General features: G+C 33.9%; 1 pseudogene; it reads right to left on the reverse strand.

The window, feature by feature from the left end:
- Window positions 1-519: 519 nt before the first annotated feature.
- On the reverse strand, window positions 520-1,452 carry LOC121790368 (annotated as a pseudogene).
- Window positions 1,453-9,218: the final 7,766 nt, after the last annotated feature.

Consider the following 9,218-nt stretch of genomic DNA (forward strand, 5'->3'; position numbering starts at 1 on the left):
AACTTAAAGTGGAGTAATTAAAAACTTAGAAATATGTATAATTCCGGGTTTAAATCTACGATTATTTTGTAGATAAAAAACCGAAAGGTTAATGTATAATTTTGCTATGCGTTTTCTTTTTATTTATGCCGATCAAGGGTTAATATACCAAAATAGTTTGGAATTTTTGTAGATCTAACAAAATGAATGATGGAAAACAAGTTTATTCGCATATGCATTTCAGATCTGGAAGTATTTTCTCAGTTTCGAGAATATTAGCTAACAAAATGCAACAACAATAAAAAAAAACGTAATTTAGAATTTAGATCTACGATTCATTCGTATATTCCAAACCAAAAGGATAGAATAGAAGTTCTGATCCAAAATTTAGAGGATTTTTAGATGAAGAAATGCAGTGACATAGAAGAACCAGTGAGTGTGTGTAATGAAGAATGCAGCGCAACTACAGGCAAGCGATCAACTAGAGGATAAGTTCATTCATCACTTTACAAATAGGATCCAGAAGTCGTCTGTCTAGCATTATTCCACGTAACGAGAACCAAAAATCTGTCTCAAGAAATACTCCTCGTATTGTATCCTCTGCTGGAAAAAACGCCACACGACTGCTGCGAATCCAAGTGTACATACTGGATTACACAGCATTATTTGAGTACCAACAGACCATATAAGGAAGCCACAATAACTTGGATGTCGGATGTACTTATAGACTCCATGAGTGATCAATACATGATCTTGCTCACGAGATCTCCGTATAAAATGAGTGAAGGACCTTCCAGCAGTTATAATAGCCAACTTGCGCATTAGTTCACCAACAACTACCAAGGCAAGACCTGTGTGCTTATAAACCGGGTGTTCTTCATCCCGGGGAAGAAATAAACTTCAACTAAGTACTCCACCAGGAGCCAACCATGGCCACAACATAGTTTTTGCTGATTAAAAGAGACTCTAGAGTTACACTGTTTTTCCCGTGAAAGAAGAGTGCTAGGAGATATTCAGAACCATGGAAAAGGAATATCGCAGAGAACAGTTGCGATAACTGCCTGAATGCCGTGAAGCTGAAGATCTCTGTCATTTTTCAGAACACCAAAAAAAAGTCTTTCCTTAGGATAAAAAACAAGTTTCGGGCACTGAATGGTCTCAAACAAGGAAACTTTAATAAGTTGTGTTGGATTATTCCAGACCTGAAGTGATTGTAGAGAAGCAATATATTAGTGATGAAAACGCGGGGCTCCACGTTATTCAATAAAGGCACTATAAATGACATCCCTGAACATAGCACAAGCATAAGTCACACTGATTGTCAAGTGATTGAAAGCATTAGTCTGTATTGCACATAGAAAATAACTTCTTCAGCAAAGAGCTCCATTAAAGTAAAAGTGTTTCGGGATGAACTCCTTTTCTTTAGATAACCACCCGAAAGACTGCAGCTCCAATCAGCAGATCCCACCTTATTCTTAATTGAGATCTAGGGGGCAATTTTTACGGAGGCACCAATCAACGAAGATGACAAAGCTCAATGTGCATAGAATCATAATGAATACAAAACAAAGATTATGAATAGATCAACTTCCCCTTATTAAATGCTAGAGTTTATGCACAATCAATCTAGGCAAGATGCCTTCTTCGAATAGGAAGAATACAAGCTATGTTCTCCTATATAACAAGGCTTTGTGTAATGTTTATGAATCAACTAAGCCAATACAATATAGTATTCCTCAAGCTCTTCTTTGTTTTTTCATTTCAGTATTTACATTTTGACTATATTTTGCAACACTTATGTTGTATTGAGAGCTGAAAAAGGCTCCTAACTCTTTCTGCCTAGTAGCCAAAACATATGCATAGATTATCTATCAAGGTTAGCTTTCCTGCTCAACACAATAATATGTCTAACACTGTTTCATAAGAAAAATGTGAAAAATTAATTTCATAGCGTAAACCCGTCGAGTTTAGTCATAATTGTTACAAATTAGTCCACTCGAAAACGTTAACTGCGTCTAGCATATAATTCTCGAATTCAAAAGTAATCGAAACCCCAATTAGATTCACAGAGATGGCACAAACACCGATACATATAGGATTTGCATATCGACCACATATCTCAAATCCTGCCATTTGCTTTAAGCTTAAAATCACCTGATTTCGGTGAAGCCATGGGCGCGGCGGCCGCGAGGGAGGCGAAGACGGTTGCTGCCGCAGCGGAACTTTGACTGGCCGATTTATCTCTAATGAAAGCAACTAAGCTCACAGATGAAGGCTGAATTTTAGTCATATAGAAAGACGGTATACGCGGGCCCACCCAGACTGCCCCTATTTTGGGAATTTTGACCGATAAATTCTTAAATAAAATAAATTATGATGGATGAATTGAAATATAAAAACCAGAATATTTTTTTATGAATGAAGAAAGATTGGATAAACTAATATTCTTAGCTATGGAAACAGTGTATAATTATTTTGGTAAATATTTGATTAAATGGGAAATACAAATTTGTTGAATTGATATGCTCTTAATTAATCCACTTCATCAATAGTGATTTTTTAGCTGGTGTAGAATAAAAAAGAGAACCAAACTCAAATAAAGGCCTGCATACTTGCTCCTAATCCACTTCTTCAATACTGTTTGTCTGAAACTGTAATACCAATCAGACTCCTTCTCCATCCCCCATTTGAAAGCATCAGCCTTCATCCTATACTCATTGTCCTCACACTTTACTTCTCCGCATCTTTCGCATCTTCTCAATACTGTTTCTCTGGAACTGTAATATCCTTACCATGCTTCCTTTCAAACTCTTTTACAAAGTGATTCACCATCCTACTGTCAAAGTCCTGCCCCCAAGATGAGTATTTCCAGCAATAGCCTTCACTCCAATGATACCCGCCTCAATCCTAGCACAGACACGTCGAACGTGCCACCACCAAGGTCGGAAATAAGCACATTCTTAGCCACTACCCCCTCTATCAAGACCGCATGCGATGGCTGCAGCAGTAGGCTCATCGATGATCCTCAAGGCCGGCAATGGTTCCGGCACCCTTGGTGGCCTGACGCTGAGAGTCGTTGAAATAAGCAGGAACGGTGACGACAGCATTCTTGACAGATGATCCAAGATAAGCCTCGGCGATATCCTTCATCTTGATAGCACCATTGAAGAGATCTCCTCAGCTGAATACTGTTTCTCCTCTCCTTTGTAGGTCACTGCTATCATAGGTTGCTATCGCCAGGGTGAGGAATGACCTTAAATGGCCACAGTTTCATGTCACTCTCAACCATTCGGCAGTGGCGGAGCCACATTGGAACAAAGGGGTACAGCTGTACCCCCAAATATTATCGTTATATTGTATGTATATATGCACAAAGTCACAATATCATTCTTGTCCAGTGGTTGTGTCTCTAAATTTCATCCAGAAGACCAGGGTTCCAAGCTTATTAGTTGGCGCCTTCTCATCTTTTATGTTCTTCACTTCTTTCCACTTTAATTTAAGCAAATAGTAGTACTATTACATTTCTCATATTTATACTTTTCTCTCTTTTTTAAATATTCAAAAATGCATTCGAATATAGAAACTTATTTAGGTCACCTATCTTTATTTTTCTATCTGTATTTTTCTGTTTTTCGAACTTATGTATTTTATACATATATTTTTTTCTTTATAATTTTTTCTATTGCATTTAAAACCAATCATTTCCTATTTCTAAAAAATAATTAAGCCATTTTCTCATATCTTTATCATTATGTATATTTTTTAAATATTCAAAAGGATTTTAATTCTCTTTGTTTTTTCTTTTCGATTTTCTTCTGATGCACATCTTCGCATTTTTAATAATTAAAAAATCATAATCGTTTGTTGCACCTCCAATCGAAAATTCCTGGATCTGCCACTGCCATTCGGTCATTGAATTTGCGGCCAATCAGCCTTTTTACATCTGCAAAGCAAAGTAATAAACCCTAAATTCTAAACCTTAAACTCAAACCCTCAATACTAAAACACACTGAACTTGAATGAGGACATAATATTATTTATAATCAGTATGGCAGCATCCATTTTCCGTGATTTTTCAAAATCTAATTTAATATTATTTTTAATTACATTAGTTTGATGGAGTATATAATAAATGTGCACAACAAGAATTTCTGTAGAAAAAAATAAGATTTAATAAATTAAAATAATTAAACACGCATAAATTAATTGTAACTCAAGTGGATATCGTAACAGTAAAACAATAGATCGTTTCGGAAAAAATATTTTATAGCAATGGTAGTTATATATAGAATCAAAAAAATATCATTAATATTGTTACATGAGTAAAAATTTTTATCATACAAATGATTAAAATTATGTATACGCGTAACAACAATTTAAGTACTGGAGTATATTATAATAAATTTGATCTACAAAATACCAATAAAATGATTTTAAAAATACCTTTAAAGTATAAATTATAGATGTATTTGTTGCAATCTGCAAAAATAAAGTAACTATTTCCATTTCAGTTTGTCCTTTAAATTGAAAGCTGTCCATTCAGATAAAAAATTTCTCTCTATTCAGTGAGAATCCACAACCGTGCTTTTGCCAGCGGCACGGTTGTGGGCCCGGGCGGTACTATCATGTCTGCTCTCTGGCAAGAGCACAAACCCACAACTGTGCTATTCCGCAAGGACGAGCACAATTAATTTAAAATTCAATTAAACAATAACATTTCCATAATATTAAAATTCATTTAAAAACCACAATAAATATTACAAATGACAAATAAAATTAAACATTACATAATTAAAATCCTAAAAATGAAAAATTACATAATTAAAATCCTAAAATTAAAAATTACATAATTAAAATGGTCGGCAAAGTAGTCGGCAACGAGCCTTTCGTGGGCTCCCTCCCGGTCAATAGAAAAATATATATTGTAAAATTGAAAAATATTTTATAGACAGCGGTATTGATATGTAGAATCAAAAAAATTTATCAATATCATTACATATATGAGCAATAATTTTATTCTACAAAATATTACATTTATAGATGTACATAACAACAGTTTAATTATATCATAATAAATTTGATTTATGAAATACTGTTCATTGTCCTGCCTAATTATCATTATAATATTATGTATTATGTATAATTAGACATTACTTAACAAGTTACTAGTTAGATCAGTTGGTTGCATTTGGTCATGTAACCAACTGGGTCGTGTGTGCGACTCCCCAATCGTTTCATCATGTCTCATTCTGGTTCTTTAGCGGATATCTTTCTATTTTTTGCATCATATCTAATTTTGGTCCTTTAGTGAATTTCTTTTTTATTTTTTAATTGTGAGCAATTTTTTCACACATATAACAAAACAAAGCAAAAAATGTATGCTAGAATAAAAGAAGTAAAAGCATAAGACCATCCACAACGCGTCTCGCGCCGGGCTCGCGTCTCGTCTCGGAGAGACGAGACCCCCGCGAGACGCATTGCAGCGCCCATCTCGTCTCCAGCTCGCGCCCGTCTCGTCGCGTAGCTCGTCTCAGCGAGACACGAGACGAGATGTCTCGCCACGCGCCAGGGACACGTGGCACGTCCCCATGCGTGCGTGACGCCACTCGCTGGCTCGCGAGTGGGCGTCGTCACTGATGACGCAATAATTCATTTTTTAAAAAAAAATCGATTTTTAATAAAAAAAATTTTTTTTTTCAAACGGTAATATTACCGTTAAATATTTATTTTCATTTTTTAAATTTTTAATTTTTTTACTCTATAAATAATTCTATTCCATACTCATTTCAAACACAAACACACATCTATTCCTCTCAAATCCTCTCTATCACTCCAATTTCCATCTTCAATCAACACAAACAAATGGATCCTTTTGAGCAAATGCGCCAATTAATGGAACAATCACTCGAAGAAGATCGACGACGAGAGGCGGAGGAAGCCGCACCACCCCACGACGCTCCCGGAAGTACACGCGACTCTAGCGCCCACACCCAACTCCAAGAGGATCTAATTGAGCACATTTGAGAAAACTTTGGCGGAGAAGATTAAATTATGTCATTTTTATTTTTTAGAATTTTAATTATGTCTTCGTTTTTTTAATGTTAAGTTGTAATATTGTTTTAATTTTAATAAAGTGTGTTGTTTAAATTGAATTGGGTTTTAAAAAAAATTATAAATTAAATTGAATGAATAGTAATTAAGAGACGGTATAGAGACGGTTAAGAGACGGAGCGTTGCAGGTTCCGTCTCTTAGTTAAGAGATGGAGGAAAAAAGGACAGTGGGGCCTCAAATAGTGCTCAAATAGTAGTTAAGAGACGGTTTAAGAGACGGTATAGAGACAGCGTTGTGGATGGCCTAATACTCCATCCGTTCCACAATAAGAGTCACACTTTGCCATTTTGGTCTGTCTCATATTCCACCAACTTCACTCATATTTTATTATAAAATCAATATAAAAAAGTGGGTCTCATATTTCACTAACTTTTCCAACCCACTATTCTTTACATTTCTTAAAACTCGTGCCTTCAATAAAAGTGACTCATATTGTGGGACGGAGGGAGTAGAAATTAAACAAAATATAAAATATATTGGAAAAGAGAAAATGTAATGGATAAATACGAAACAACACATAAGTGGAGAAAAATGCATCTCAAACTATTTATCTCTCTCGCAGCTTCGTAATGTCTCGGGTTGTTTCTAAAATCATCGACACTAAAAATATGCAATTATCGTTAATGTAATTTGGACCCCCTCAAGTATAAAAATAATGCGTCCGCCACTGTAATTATCTATTTAGGATTAAGTGTGAAAATTGTTTTATTTGGAGGGGATGATTGATGACTAGTTATCACATGATTATCTTAGTGCAATTTACTTGAGATGGAATCTCTTAGTACAATATAAACAAAACTTTAAAATAACACCATGTATCATTGGACTTTTGGGGAGCGGATCCTCTACGGTAGAGTAACACAGCACGCGGTGTTTTCTTCAAAAAACCAATTTTTTTATCTTTCACAATTCTTTTTCTTCTTTATCATTTCTTGTTTTTGTTTTAGACTTAGGAGTATTAAATAAACGATGCCACATGCATATGTTAGTATCAATTCGTAGTTTTATTTTACAATGCACACACTAATCCAAATGAAACTTCTATTATTATAAGTTTATAAGGTTTAGAATTTACCCGTTTGGTGTTAGTATATATAATCGATCCTAATACTCCTATTATATACTGATAGTTTCAAAATTATATTTCCAAATTTTACTCTTTTTTGCTAACAAAACTAAATTATTTTAATCAATTGAAAAAATATATACCAATTTCAAAATTTGACCGTTTTAACTAACCATTACTTCAGGATTGATTATATACTAATGTATAAATATTGTACACTAAATTTAGTAACTATGAAAGAGATAGACTAAAAAATAATAGAAATATAATTACTTTCATTTATAATTCAGTATAAACCCAAATGACAATTAATCAAATATATTAAACTTGATTAACTTATGTAAATATAAAAATAAAGTATAGGAGTAACATTAAACTTTAGTTATGAAAAGCCTAACAATAATAACTATGTTACTTATTTGAGTTGTGAGAAAATTAAAAATAAAGAAGAAAAAAATAAATTATAGTTATGTCCTCCCTCCGTCCCACTTTAAGAGTACCGGTTTATCATTTTTGGATGTCCCACTTTAAGAGTCTCAATTGGAATATTCCATAAATGGTAATAGACTCACATTCCACTAACATTTTTCAACTCACATTTTATTATAAAACTAATTAATATACGTATAAAAGTAGATTCCACATTCCGCTATCTTTTTTCACCAATATTCCTTTACATTTCTTAAAACTCGCGCCGAATTCAAATAGGACTCCTAAACTCTTTTTTTACCAATACTTTTTATATAGTAATATTTAGTGGATACTATTAATAATTAACTAATATTATACATATGCTATGCACAGACTAAAATAATTTTAAATATTGATTTAAATTATAAATTAATTAAATCAAATTAGAAATAATATCATTATATTAAAATTATAAACAAAATGTATGTAATAAATATGAAATAATTAATCACCAATAATAATGGTAAGTGGGTTAGATTTATATTTCGATTCACTCTTTTCCTTTGGTGATGAAGGTCCTACTCCTCCCGCCCAAATCGACGATTGGTGGGGAGCACACGAGAAAGATTTTCTCATACTTGCATCAATGGCCAAAGAGATTTTTTCGGTTCCGGCTTCCACTGTCGTCGTCGAGTCCGCTTTCAATGTTGGATCACGTGTGTTGGATGAATCAAGAAGTAAGCTCTCCACGAAAAATATGGAAGGCGTGATGTTACTTGATGATTGAGCCAAAGCTGACGTCAGAGAACAAGAAAATGATTGGGATGATCGTCAGGAGGAATCATAAGAAGAATTCACCGGGGATGAATCATAGGCCAACCGTCAACCGCCGGCCAAGCAAGCCAAATAGGTAAGTAAGGTAAAGAGAACTACGTGGGCTTTGATTCCCTAATGCAAATGAGCATTGAGGATACGTATGCACCTCAAAATTTAAGTTGAGCTCAAGTCTTTTTTCCTTTATTTCTTTTTTTTCATTTGTTTCTACTTTAAAATATGCAAATACAATTAAATAATTGTATTTGTATATACTCTAGTCGGTTAAGTAGATTTCTCTATAAGGCTAAATCCGGGAAACTTTTGACAATTCTACTATAATTATTGATTGTTAGACCAAACTCAACATTTAAGGTTGAATTGCTAAAGGTGTCATCAATTTAGTTATGTAGAAACATCTCCTTCGCCGACTAAGAGTATATATACTTATAAATTTATTGTTCAGAACTTCAAGTCTTTTTTGTAATTTGTAATTAGCTTCATTGTAGACTAGTAGTGTCGTTTTATTTAAATATTTTATTTAAGACTTCAAGTTTTTTGTGATTTGTAATTGTTGTAACTTGTAATCTCAATAAAATTACAATTTTCATCATGATTTTTTTAATTTTATTTACGCACATTTCATAGATAAATAAATAAGAAAATACAAAAAAAAAATTACGAACCACCGAACTGGCCCGGAACCGGTGGTTTCGGCCAAAAACCGGTGGTTTTTTGAACCGGAACCCTTGGCGGGCCGATTCTGGTTCATGAAAATGTGAACCGTGAACCGCCGGTTCCGAACCGGAACCGGCGGTATTTGAACCGTGTGCATGC

The sequence above is a fragment of the Salvia splendens genome, unplaced genomic scaffold (assembly GCF_004379255.2).
Source record: "Salvia splendens isolate huo1 unplaced genomic scaffold, SspV2 ctg490, whole genome shotgun sequence".
In the NCBI taxonomy this organism is placed as follows: domain Eukaryota; kingdom Viridiplantae; phylum Streptophyta; class Magnoliopsida; order Lamiales; family Lamiaceae; genus Salvia; species Salvia splendens.